This window comes from Martes martes, assembly GCF_963455335.1.
Source record: "Martes martes genome assembly, chromosome: X".
In the NCBI taxonomy this organism is placed as follows: Eukaryota; Metazoa; Chordata; class Mammalia; order Carnivora; family Mustelidae; genus Martes; species Martes martes.
Genome location: NC_137897.1, coordinates 40669335 through 40682193, shown reverse-complemented (window position 1 = coordinate 40682193; position 12859 = coordinate 40669335).

The window sequence follows — 12859 nt, the reverse complement described above, 5'->3', positions numbered from 1 at the left end:
CCGATGCTGGGCTTGATCTCAAGTCCCTGGGATCATGACCTGAGCCCAAGGCAGAGGCTTAAGGACGGAGCCACCCAGGCGCCCCAGTCCTGACATATCTAGTCTACTTAGCTTGGTGCTTTCTCCAAGCTGTAGGAATAGCAGTGAAACTTCAAGAGTACAAGGATCAAAAGAAAATCCTGAAAAAGTTAAGAAAAAAGAAAGATTAAATTTGTAAGAATACGGATCAAAGGGATATCTCATTTCTCATTCAGTTGAACGCAGAATATAAGCTGTTTTTCCTTTGATGTGTACAGTCCCTGAAACAGGGCCAGGCACATAGTAGACACTCAATAAACACTTCTTTTTTAAAAGATTTTATGTATTTATGACAGAGAGAGATAGCAAGAGAGGGAACACAAGCAGGGGGAGCTGGAGAGGGAGAAGCAGGCTCCCTGCGGATATGGGGCTTAAAGGACTGAGCCACCCAGGCGCCCCTGAATAAACACTTCTTCTATGAACTGATTGGAGTAGTTTCTTTAAAAATAGTTTTAGGGGCACCTGGGTGGCTCAGTGGGTTAAGGCCTCTGCCTTCGGCTTGGGTCGTGATCCCAGGGTCCTGGGATTGAGCCCCGCATCAGGCTCTCTGCTCATCAGGGAGCCTGCTTCCTCCTCTCTCTCTGCTTGCCTGTCTAGTTGTGATCTGTCTGTCAAATAAATAAATAAAATCTTAAAAAAAATAGTTTTAAACCTAGGCCTATATCGCCGCCCAGTTAACCTTCGAGAGTGAGGACAAAATATAGTTATGATCGGACAAATAAGGATTCAATGATCAATGGCCAGAAATCCTGGGTGAAAAATGTCCCCAAATGAGCAAAGCAATTGGTATAGATGCTGGCATATGTAAATGAACATTGACTAGCAAATAAAATAACAGTATATTTTTATGCTTTTGATAACTTTTATTAACAAGCTAGAAATTAAACTACCAAAAATATTAACATGAGAGACGGGAGGAAAAAGAGTGTCCTGTGATCCTGATGAATCTGTTCTTGTTAAAGTGATCACACTTTTTTTTTAAATTTTATTTTTAAAAAGATTTTATTTATTTATTTGACAGAGACAGGGAGACAGTGAGAGAGGGAACACAAGCAACGGGAGTGTGAGAAGGAGAAGCAGGCTCCCAGCCAAGCAGGGAGTCTGATGCGGGGCTCCATCCCAGGACCCCGGCGTCATCCCCTGAGCGTCCCGAAGGCAGGCGTTTAATTGAGCCACTCAGACGCCCTTAAAGTGATCAGGCTTTTAAAAAGCAAAAAATAGGGGCGCCTGGGTGGCTTAATCACTCTTTCTGAAATGAAAGTAAAAGGAAACGGGAAGCAACAGAAGGCTATTTATTGGCATGAGAAAGGGTGTCGGTTCCAGTATCAGTGATAAAACCACAAGACCAAACTGTCCTTCCCCTCCTCGTGGAGTCCCGGGGCGGTCCTCGGCCGTGCACGGTGCGCACTGACCAGCCGGTCGGGACGGTCCCACCGTCCCCCCGAAAAGATTTGCCCTAAATAGCTACTTCCCACGGAGCACGCCTGGCCCCGTGCAGTAATACTTGGAACCCACTGGAGGGCTTGCTTCAACCCAGGCTGCCCAGTTTCCCATCCAGTGGGTCTGGGTTGGGGTCTGAGAATTTATATTTCTAAGACGTTTACTCTGAGAACCCCGGGCCTCCCGGTCCGGATCCGCACCTGGAGGTGGACACGGGGGGGAGAGGGGGCGGGGGTCAGCGCTGGAGGGTGTGTGATCCACCATCCCCCCCCCCCGCCCCCGCCGACCTCCAAGCGAGGTGGCTGGGGCTGCTTTCTTTCCTTCAGGCTGAGTTTCCAGCATTTCTTGGCAACACGGTAACTTTGCGGGCATCTAATTGGAGTCAGCCAGGGTGGGCTGACCAAGCCTAGGACGAGAAGAAGTGGAATTCTAGGAATGATGTCTGATGAGAGTTTGCCCTTTAGATCTCAGACTGATTTCAGCGTCAAAGAAAGGCAAAGACTGCGGCCACCAGCAGGTTTCCCGCAAAGCCGGCAACAACAGGTTGTCTCCTTTCGAGACTTTCACGCTCCTTAGCATTTTTTTTCAGACGCGAAGGGCGGGGGCAGAGGCCACGTGTGGGTGGGGGTGGAGTGAGGGTTGGCGGGCTTGTTGGCATTTCTGGCGCAACACTGTCACCAAGAGGAAACTCTGACAAAAGCCACCAGCCCTGTGGACGAACCGGATAAGCCTGCAGGACTAGAGAGAAAGGAATGCTTCATTAGAGCAGAAAATTCAGAAGTCTTGAGAAAGGATCCAGAAACCACAGTAAAGATGATCCCACTGACTGGTAGCGCCCATGTGCTTTGTGACTGCAATGGATTCAAACACATTAATTATAAACGTGTTTGAAATTCACAAGTTAGGGGCGCATGGCTGGCTCAGTCGGTAGAGCTGCGACTCCCGATCTTGGGGTTGTAAGTTCGAGACCCATCTTGGGTATAGAGAGGATTCAAAATTAAATCTTAAAAATAAAAAAGGGGGACCTGGGTGGTTCAGCCGGTTAAGCACCTGCCTTCTGCTCAGGTCATGATCGCTGGGTCCTGGGATCGAGTCCCACCTCGGGACCCTGCTCAACCTCCCTCTCCCTCTGCCTGCTGCTCCTCCTCCTTGTGCTCTCTATCAAATAAATAAATAAAACATTATTAAAAGTAATAAAAATTTTAAAAATAAAGTAAAATCCACAAGTTAGACTCCTGATTAACTACAGAGAGCAAACAGATGACTAGCAGAGGGTGGGTGGGGGGATGGGTGAAATAGGTGAAAGGGACCAAGAGTACACTTACCTTCACCTGCACTGAGAAACCTATAGAATTATTTGATCACTATACTGTACGCCTGAAACTACTATAACACTGCATGTTAACTACATTGGAATTAAAATTAAAAACTTAATATGAGGGACGCCTGGCAGGTAGCCTGCTTCCTCCTCTCTCTCTCTCTGCCTGCTTCTCTGCCTACTTGTGCGCTCTCTCTGTCAAATAAATAAATAAAATCTAAAAAAAAATTTAAAAACTTAATATGAAATCCACGAGTTCAGGGATAAATAATAATAGCTCATTAAATAAAAACAGCTCATTGTTCGCCTTATTTACCTTGAGAGGATGCTCAGGGAAACAAGGGTTGATACTTAAAACCGATACACAGGAGGCAAGAATCGAGCAGTTCTGTTCTTCTTACACAGGCCAAAGAGCTGGCCAGGGGAAGTTCTCCTTTATAGATATGTTTGGCGAATAAATGAAGAAGGAACAAGGGAATCAGGACATTCCGTCTGGCTACCGCTTGTGAATAGATGATCCGGGAATTGCTCATCAGTGACTGCTGGTAGCACAGAAATTGATCACCAACACTTACATGCCTGATTATGGAGGTGCACGGCGTCCTCTTTTTTCTCCCTTAAGATTTTAAAAAATATTTTATTTATTTTTTAATTTATCAGAGAGAGAGCACACACACAATCAGGCAGAGTGGCAGGCAGAGGCAGAGAGAGAAGCAGGCTCCCGGCGGAGCAAGGAGTCCAATGTGGAACTCGATCCCAGAATCCTGGGATCATGGCCTGAGCCAAAGGTAGCGGCTTAACCGACTGAGCCGCCCAGGCATCCCCTTCCTTAAAATTTTATTTCTTTGTCGGAGAGAGGGAGAGAAAGCACACAAGTTGAGGGGGGCAGCAGGCAGAGGGAGAAGCAGGATCCCTGCTGAGCTAGGAGCCCCGATATGGGACTCGATCCCAGGACCCTGGGATCATGATCTGAGACGAATACAGATGCTTAATGGACTGAGCCACCCAGGAGCCCCAGTACACAGCATCCTTATGAAGCCTTCCCTAATATATGTATACGAAATCAGGGCAATGTGAATGCCAACTGTAGTTTATGACATTTACAAATTATTATTAATTGTTTTAAGATTTAATTTATTTGAGGTAGAGGGCAAATGAGAGGGAGAAAGAGAGAGAGAGCATGAGGCGGGGAGGGGCAGAGGCAGAGGGAGAAGCAGACTTCACGCTGAACAGTGAGCCCAACCTGGGGCTCAATCCCAGGACCCATAGAGATCGTGACGCTTAAATGGCTGAGCCACCCAGGCACCCCAAATGATTATTAATTTTTTAGAGGAGAAAAATGGTATTGAGATTAGGTTTTCTAAAGTGTCCTTATTTTTCAAAACCATATACTGACATATTCTTTTTTTTAAGACTTTATTTATTTATTTGACAGAGATCACAATTAGGCAGAGAGGCAGGCAGAGAAAGAGTGGGGGTGGGGTGGGGAAGCAGGCTCCCTGCTGAGCGGAGAGCCCGATGTGGAGCTCGATCCCAGGACCCTGGGATCACGACCTGAGCCGAAGGCAGAGGCTTTAACCCGCTGAGCCAGCCAGGTGCCCCTACTGACATATTCTAAATGAAAGAATATGATGTCTGGAATCTGCTTCAAAATAATCTGAGGGGTACATAGTAGGTGGGCTATAGATGAAGTAAGATTGGCTATGAGTCCAGACAGGTTGGAGTTGGGCGATGGGTACAGAATGTTCATTTTTGCTATTCTCTAGACTTGTGGAATGTTTCTTTCTCTTTCCTTTTTTAAAAAAATAACTTTATTTTTAAGTAATCTCTACGACCAATGTGGGGCTTGAACCCACAACCCTGAGATCAAGAGTTGGACGTGCTCCCCACTGAGCCAGCAAGGTGCCCCTTGTGGTGTGTTTCTAATTTGCCAAAACAAAAAAATTGATGATTGGAATTACGCCTTTTATTTATTTATTTTTACTTTTTTTTTTAAAAGATTTTTTTAAATTTTTTTTAAAGATTTTATTTATTTATTTGACACAGAGAGAGAGATCACAAGTAGGCAGAGAGGCAGGCAGAGAGAGGTGGGGGAAGCAGGCTCCCCGCTGAGCAGAGAGCCCGATGCGGGGCTCGATCCCAGGACCCTGGAATCATGACCCGAGCCGAAGGCAGAGGCTTAACCCTCTGAGCCACCCAGGCGCCCCTAAAAGATTTTATTTTATTTTATTTTATTTTATTTATTTATTTGACAGACAGAGATCACAAGTAGGCAGAGAGGCAGGCAGAGAGAGAGGAGGAGGCAGGCTCCCCATGGAGCAGAGAGCCCGACGCGGAGCTCGATCCCAGGACCCCGGGATCACGACCTTGAGCCGAAGGCAGAGACCCCAATCCACTGAGCCACCCAGGTGCCCCTATTTATTTTTACTTTTATTTGTAAGTACTCTCTACACCGAACATGGGGCTTGAACTCACGACCTTGAGATCAAGAGCTCCACGTTGCGCTGACTGGGCCAGGCGGGAGCCCCCAGAATTATGCTTTTTTTTTTTTTTAAAGATTTTATTTATTTACTTGACAGAGAGCGAGATCAAGTAGGCAGAGAGGCAGGCAGAGAGAGAGACAGAGGAGGAAGCAGGCTCCCCACCGAGCAGAGAGCCCGATGCGGGGCTCGATCCCAGAACCCTGGGATCATGACCCGAGCCGAAGGCAGAGGCTTAATCCACTGAGCCACCCAGGCGCCCCGAGAATTATGCTTTTTAGAAGCGCAGTACCCTTAATCAGAGCTAGCTTTGAGCACACTCTTAGAACATAACCCAGTTATATATACAGTATACATACAGCTTGCACGAAATGTGACTTAATCAAGTTTTACAGGTCCCAGCTTTATGGGCTCCTGAGTCATGTCCCCTGTTATGAGTCATTTCCCAAGCCCATGGCACCTACTTCCTGCTAAGGAAATAGCTCAGCCCACGGTTAGCTTTCCTTTTTCTAGTGGGATTAGTGCAGTACGGCGTTTTGTATGTGTGTGGAATGACCGGGGTTCTAATGAACACAGTCGGTTCTCAACTTGCCCCGAAGCATGTTGCAGTTAATTGCATACATAGGAAATTCGCGTTGCAGCCGCTTGTGAGACATGAAGCTTCTGTCCTCAGTCCACAGTGTTAGTTGTGAGTGTTGCTTAAAACCCTGCAGTGACTTCCTGCCAAATGAAAGCCACGCTCCTTCCCTGAACCTACAGTCCTAGCCCCTTCTCCTGCCTCATCTGTCATCATGCCTTCCTTGTATGATACACCCCCACAAGTATAATCACAATAACTAACGCTTACTGAGTGCCTACCATGTGTCACGCACTCTGTGTTGTAAATACTTTGCACTCGTGACTTCATTAATCCTCACAACAACCCATGAAGTAGATACTATTATTCCCATTTTACAGATGAAGAAACTGAAGCACAGAGAGGTTGAGTAACTGGCCCAGAGCCACACAGTAAATGGCAGAACTGAGATTTGAACCCAGGCTATCTGACTCTGGACATTCCTTTCAGTTCTCTGAGAAATGACATAGAATCCTCACCCAGGCTGAGGTGCCTGGGTGGCTCAGTTGGCTGAGTGTCCAGCTCTTGATTTTGGCTCAGGTCATGATCTCAGGGTCATGAGTTCGAGCCCCACGTGCGCTATACTCAGCAGGGAGTCTGCTTGTCCCTCTCCCTCTGTTCTCTCTCTCTTAAATAAATAAATAAATAAATAAAATCTAAAAAAAAAAAAAAGAATTCTGGGTCACCATGCATTTGCCCATTACTCCACCTTTGGCTTGGAATTATAAGCAGAAACTTTTTTTTTTTTTTTGAAAGACATTACTTAAACGTCCCCTTCTCTCTGTAGCAGTTCTGGTTCCCCCTAGGTAAACAATACTTCATGACTTTCCTCTCTTCTTTGTTTTCCGTAACAAAACAGAACAAACAATTTAAGACATCATAGTTAGCAATGTGGGCCTCAGTCAGGCTCTCAGCATATGTATAAACCACTGCTTATACCTTTGCCTCCTTAGAGAATTATATTTCTTTTTTCTAAAGATTTTATGTATTCATTTGATAGAGAGAAAGAGAGAGAGCACATACAAGCAGGGGGAGCAGCAGAGGGAGAGGGAGAAGCAGGCTTCCTGCTGAGCAGGGAGCCCAATGAGAGACTCGATCCCAGCACCCTGGGATCACGACCCCAGCTGAAGGCAGACACTTAACCAACTGGGCCACCCAGGCGCCCCTATATTTTTACTAAGAAGTATTGAGAATGGTATAACAGATCTTCATCTGTCCATTATCTAGTTTCAACATTTATGAACTTATAAAAAGTGTTTCATCCAGGGGCACCTGTGTGGCTCAGTCGGTTAAGCATCCAACCCTTGGTTTCAGCTCAGGTCATGATCTCAGGGTTGTGGGATCGAGCCCCTTGTGGGACAGCGCACTGGGCACATGAGATTCTCTGTCTCTCCCTTTGCTTCTCCCTCTGCGCCCCCCACCAGACCCCCCTCAAATAAATAAATAAATACATAAATACATAAATAAAATCAATCTTAAAAAAAAAATCTTTCAGCCATGCCTCAACCCTCTTCTCCATCCCCATTGGATTACTTTGTGTGTGTGTGTGTGTGTGTGTGTGTGTTTAAAGCTTTTATTTATTTATTTGACAGAGAGAGACAGAATGAGAGAGGGGAGACAAGCAGGGGGAGTGGGAGAGAGAGAAGCAGGCTTCCCGCCGAACAAGGAGCCCAACGCAGGGCTCCATCCCAGGACCCTGGGATCAAGACCGGAGCCTAAGGCAGACGCCCAACTGACTGAGCCACCCAGGCGCACCCCCATTGGATTACTTTGAAACAAACCCAGATACCATTTCATCTTATCCATAAATATTTTAAGATGTTGTTATAAGCAGTAGCTCTTTTGAACAAGTTAGCCATACATCATTGTCTTATCTCAACAATGAAACAATAATTCTTTAATATCATCAGTTACCGAGTCAGGTACTTTTTCTGTCCTTATTTACCTGCTTTCAGAATAATACCGTGGTTCACCAGCGCCCTCCAAAGGTGGCCAATGGTATTTTTTTGAGCATCATTATGATCTCGTGGCCAGTTGATGTATTTCAATCTGTTGTGGTTACTTTTCTTTTTGGTGCTCAGATTGACCCATCTTTGGCCAATGGGAGCCTTTTAGGTTTTTTACTTTTATTTTTTTAATATTTTATTTATTTATTTTAGAGAGAGAGACAGAGAGAGCATCAGCAGGCAGAGGGTCAGAAGGAGAAGGAGGGAGGGAATCTCAAGCAGATGGCACACTGAGTGCCGAGCCGCACACGGGGCTTGATCTCAAGACGCTGAGATCATCACCTGAGCCCAAATCAAGAGTCGGCTGCTTAACAGACTGAGCCACCCAGGCGCCCCTGGTGGGAGCTTTATAAAACTTGGTTGATTTGACCACTGTAGTCTTCGATAACTTCCTTGCTTTGGGAAATGACAAAGCTTTTATCTTTTTTTTAAAAATATTTTATTTATGTATTTATTTGACAGACCGAGATCACAAGTAGGCAGAGAGGCAGGCAGAGAGAGAGAGAGGAGGAAGCAGGCTTCCCGCTGAGCAGAGAGCCGGATGCGGGGCTAGATCCCAGGACTCTGGGATCATGACCTGAGCCAAAGGCAGAGGCCTTAACCCACTGAGCCACCCAGGCGCCCCATGACAAACCTTTTAAAACAGAATATAATTATATAATATGATGATTATATTTACATGGTTCCAAACTCAACAGCGGTATGCTACATTCAGAGCAATCTATCTTCTACTGTCTCTTCCCCCTTCCACCTTCCCCATCATCCCATAAGAAGCCATGTTATTTCACTTTTTAAATTGACTTTCAATTTTTTATTACTTTTTATATTGTTAAATAACAAAAATTCAACTGAGTACATTTTGAAGATCTAATTAGCTTTATTAATTGATTTGTGAATTGGCCAGCATCCTGTCTAGCAAGTAGAGGGAGGCTCCAAAGTGTTACAGAAAGGTTTTTAAAGGCAGAGAGGGAGAGGAGACAGGAAATTAGCAAAGAACCATTGTTTTAGGCAAGGTCACCCTCCTAAGGGGAATGGAAGAAGTCTATCAGTAAATTTCCTATTGCTGACCAGGAAATTCCCATGTTGACTGTTAAAGGATATGTTGAGGGGGGCTGAAACTGCATTTTGGTGAAGTATGAAGTCTTGGTTTACTAATGGGGCCTTAACATAAATGACACCATTTTGGGCCTGTGGTTTTCTTTTTCACAGTATATATGGCATGCTTCATGAATTTGTGCATCTTCATTGCACAGGGCCATGATAATCTCTGTTCCAATTTTAGTATATGTGCTACTGACGTGAGCTCTTTACTGATGTTGTTTTATTTATTTATTTATTTATTTTTTACTTTACTGACTTTTTAAAAAACAGCCATATGGGGTACCTGAGTGGCTCAGTTGTTAAGCATCTGCCTTCAGCTCAGGTCATGATCCCAGGGTCCTGGGATCGAGCCCTGCATCAGGCTCCTTGCTCAATAGGGAGTCTGCTTCTCCCTCTGCCCACTTCCCTCCCCACCCCCATGCTCGCTTGCTCTCTCTCTCTCTCTCTGTGACAAATAAATAAAATCTTTAAAAAATAAAATAAAGAAAATAAAATAAAAAATAAATTCCTAGTATTGGAATTCCTGGATCATAATATATACAAATTGAAAACTTTGATAACTACCACCAAACTTCCTCAAAACACTTCCTTCAAAGCACTTGTTCAGTGTAGTGATCCGAAGGAGCAAGTGCACCCCAATGTTTATAGCAGCGATGTCCACGGTAGTTAAACCATAGAAAGAGCCTAGATGTCCATCGACAGATGAATGGATAAAGAAGATGCGGTTTATACATATACTGGAATACTATGCAGCCATCAAAAATTGAAATCTTGCCATTTGCAATGATGTGGCTGGAACTACAGGGTATTATGCTGAGCGAAATAAGACAGAGAAAGACAATCATCATATGATCTCACTGATACGAGGAATTTGAGAAACAAGGCAGAGGATCATAGGGGAAGGGAAGGAAAAACGAAACAAGACAAAACCAAAGGGGAGACAAACCATTAGAGACTCTCAATCTCAGGAAACAAACTGAGGGTTGCTGAAGGGGAGAGGGGTGGGAGGGAGAGGTGGCTGGGTGATGGACACTGCGGAGGGTATGTGCTATGGGGAGTGCTGTGAATTGTGTAAGACTGGTGAATCACAGACCTGTACCCCTAAAGCAAACAATACATTGTGTATTAATAAAAAACAAGAACAAAAACACTTGTTCAGGGGCACCTGGGTGGCTCAGTGGGTTAAGCCTCTGCCTTCCGCTCAGGTCATGATCTCAGGGTCCTGGGATCGAGCCCCACATCGGGCTCTCTGCTCAGCAGGGAGCCTGCTTCCTCCTCTTTCTCTCTGCCTGCCTCTCTGCCTACTTGTGATCTCTCTGTCAAATAAATTAATAAAATCTTAAAAAAAAAAACAACACTTGTTCAGGTCTATACTCCTGCCTCTTATGCTTGTCACGTTTCCTCATGCCTTGTCTACAGTGGATATTTAACATACACATTTTTATCAATCTGGCAAAGGAAAAGATGATCACATTGGTTAGTTTCTTCATTTATGAATGAATCTGAGCATATTTTCACATGTTTTTGGCTATTATTCCCCTTTCTTTTTTGTGATCTTTCCATTCATATCTTTTGTCCATTCCTGTTCACTTTTGTCTTATTGATTTATGAAATAACAAAGGCCACTCATTCTTTTGGGTGTTGAGCCCAAATCCACTGCCCGCATCCAAGAGGAAATTCTCCGGACCCCTGCTGAGGGTCCCACAATTTCAACTCAATTTTGACACTGTCTACCCAGAGGCAGCATCAGAGTCCACGATTTCAGGCCTCAGTCCCAGGAGACCGCACCCGGCCCCCAACGTCAGATACCGGTCAGAAGTCCAGGATCACCTGTGCTTCTGATCAACCAGCTACAAACACCTCTTCCTTGGTTTCCATTAATTTGCAAGAGCGGCTCACAGAACTCAGAGAAACATTTTACGTCCCTAGACCCCTGATTTATTATGGAAGCATATAACTCGGAAAAGGCTGGATGGAAGAGATACATAGGGTAAGCTATGGGGAAAAGGCTCAGGGCTTCCAAGCCTTCTCTGAGCACGTCACTCACCACGAATTTCCACGTGTTCACCAACCCGGAAGCTCCCCGAACCCCCGTTCTTTTAGGTTTTTATGGAGGCTTCGTTACATAGGGATGATTGAGTAAATCTCTGATGTCAGTGCTCGGACTCAATCTCCAGCCCCTCCCCCCTTCCCCCTGCCCGGAAGTTGGGGGAGAGCGGGAAGAAGCTGAAATTTCCAACCCTCTCAACCCCCATTGGTTCCCCCAGCAACCAGCCCCCGACCTAAGGTGTTTTCCAAAGTCCCCTCATTAACATAACACAAGATACCTTTATCACTTCCCCCACTTAGGAAATACGGAGGTGTTGGGGGGCTGTGAGTCAGGGGCTGTGGACAAAGACCAAATGCATGTGAGAAATGAATGACCGAATTCCTTATAAATCACAATATCACACCCTTTGTCGTCTTCCGTGTACTGCAAGTGTTTCCCCCAGCTTATCACTTGTCCATTGATTTCGGTTTGGGTGTATTTAGTCGTTTGGAAATTTTTCAACGCTATGGTATATAGCATATCTTAAACTGTGAATTTTGCTCTGAGATCCCATTTAGCTCTACCCTGTACACCTTGATACATAATGTCCTCATTACAGAGAAATTTCAAATCCTATTTTTCTAGATTTCTTGCAAATTTTGGTGTACTGCTATATTGATGCAAGAGTTATTTAGGACAGATATTGTTTGAAGTTTTTAAGGAATCTAAGTCGATCCTACTACGGTCAGAGAACGTGGTGTGTATTAATTATATTATATATTTAGATATATAAATTTATTATATATTATAGTTTATTGTATTTATATTTATATATAATAAACATGTATTTATTATAGAATATATGCATAATATATATATCATACATAAAACATATATACAATCTCTACATCCAACATGGGCTTGAACTCACAACCCCAGGATCAAGAGTCGCATAGTCTTCCAACTGAGCCAGCGAGGAGCCCCTAATTACACTCTTTTTGCTGTGTCTACTACGTCTATCCTACGCTGATATAAAGTCTCCTACTGCTGTTGTTTTTCCATCATTGATTTCTTGCTTTTCCCGGAAGTTAAACATTTTACATCTTGCCATTCTACTCTTTAGTACATAGAGATTTATGGCCGTTAGAACATTCTGAACTAGGTCAAGTTTTGCTGTCTGGCCATTTGACATGGGGTCAGTGAGTGCTTATTAAATATGCACTCCTTTTCAAGAATCCGACTACCACAAATCTAAACACATGGTTAGTGCTGGAGAACTTTTACAAGGGTTCATGAGAACTTTCTTATTGTCTCGTCCCAGCCCAGTCATTCGGAATTCCATCACTTCGAAAGCTGCTGGCTTAGCGCAGCCCCAGAATGACTCAGCATCATCGGGAAATGACCAGAATTCATATAACCCTCGGTTCACGGTCCTTCGTGACTACTTAAATTTAATTCTAGTAGTCTTTTTTGGAGCCAGGCATCAGGAGCGGCACCTTAATCCTTATTGTATACGTCTTGAATCCTTATGTATACGTATGGAACAATTTGGTGAGAATGTTATTATCATCATAAGTTTTATAGATGATGAAACTGAGACTTGACAAATCAACTTTCCCACGGGTAAACATTTCATTTTAAAGCATCCTTCAAATATTGGAGCGCCTGGCTGGCTAAGTCAGTAGGGCATGTGACCCTTGACCTTGAGGTTGCGGGTTCAAGCCCCACACTGGGTGTAGAGATTACTTAAAAACAAAATCTTTAAAAAAATAAAGCTTTCTTCAAATACTT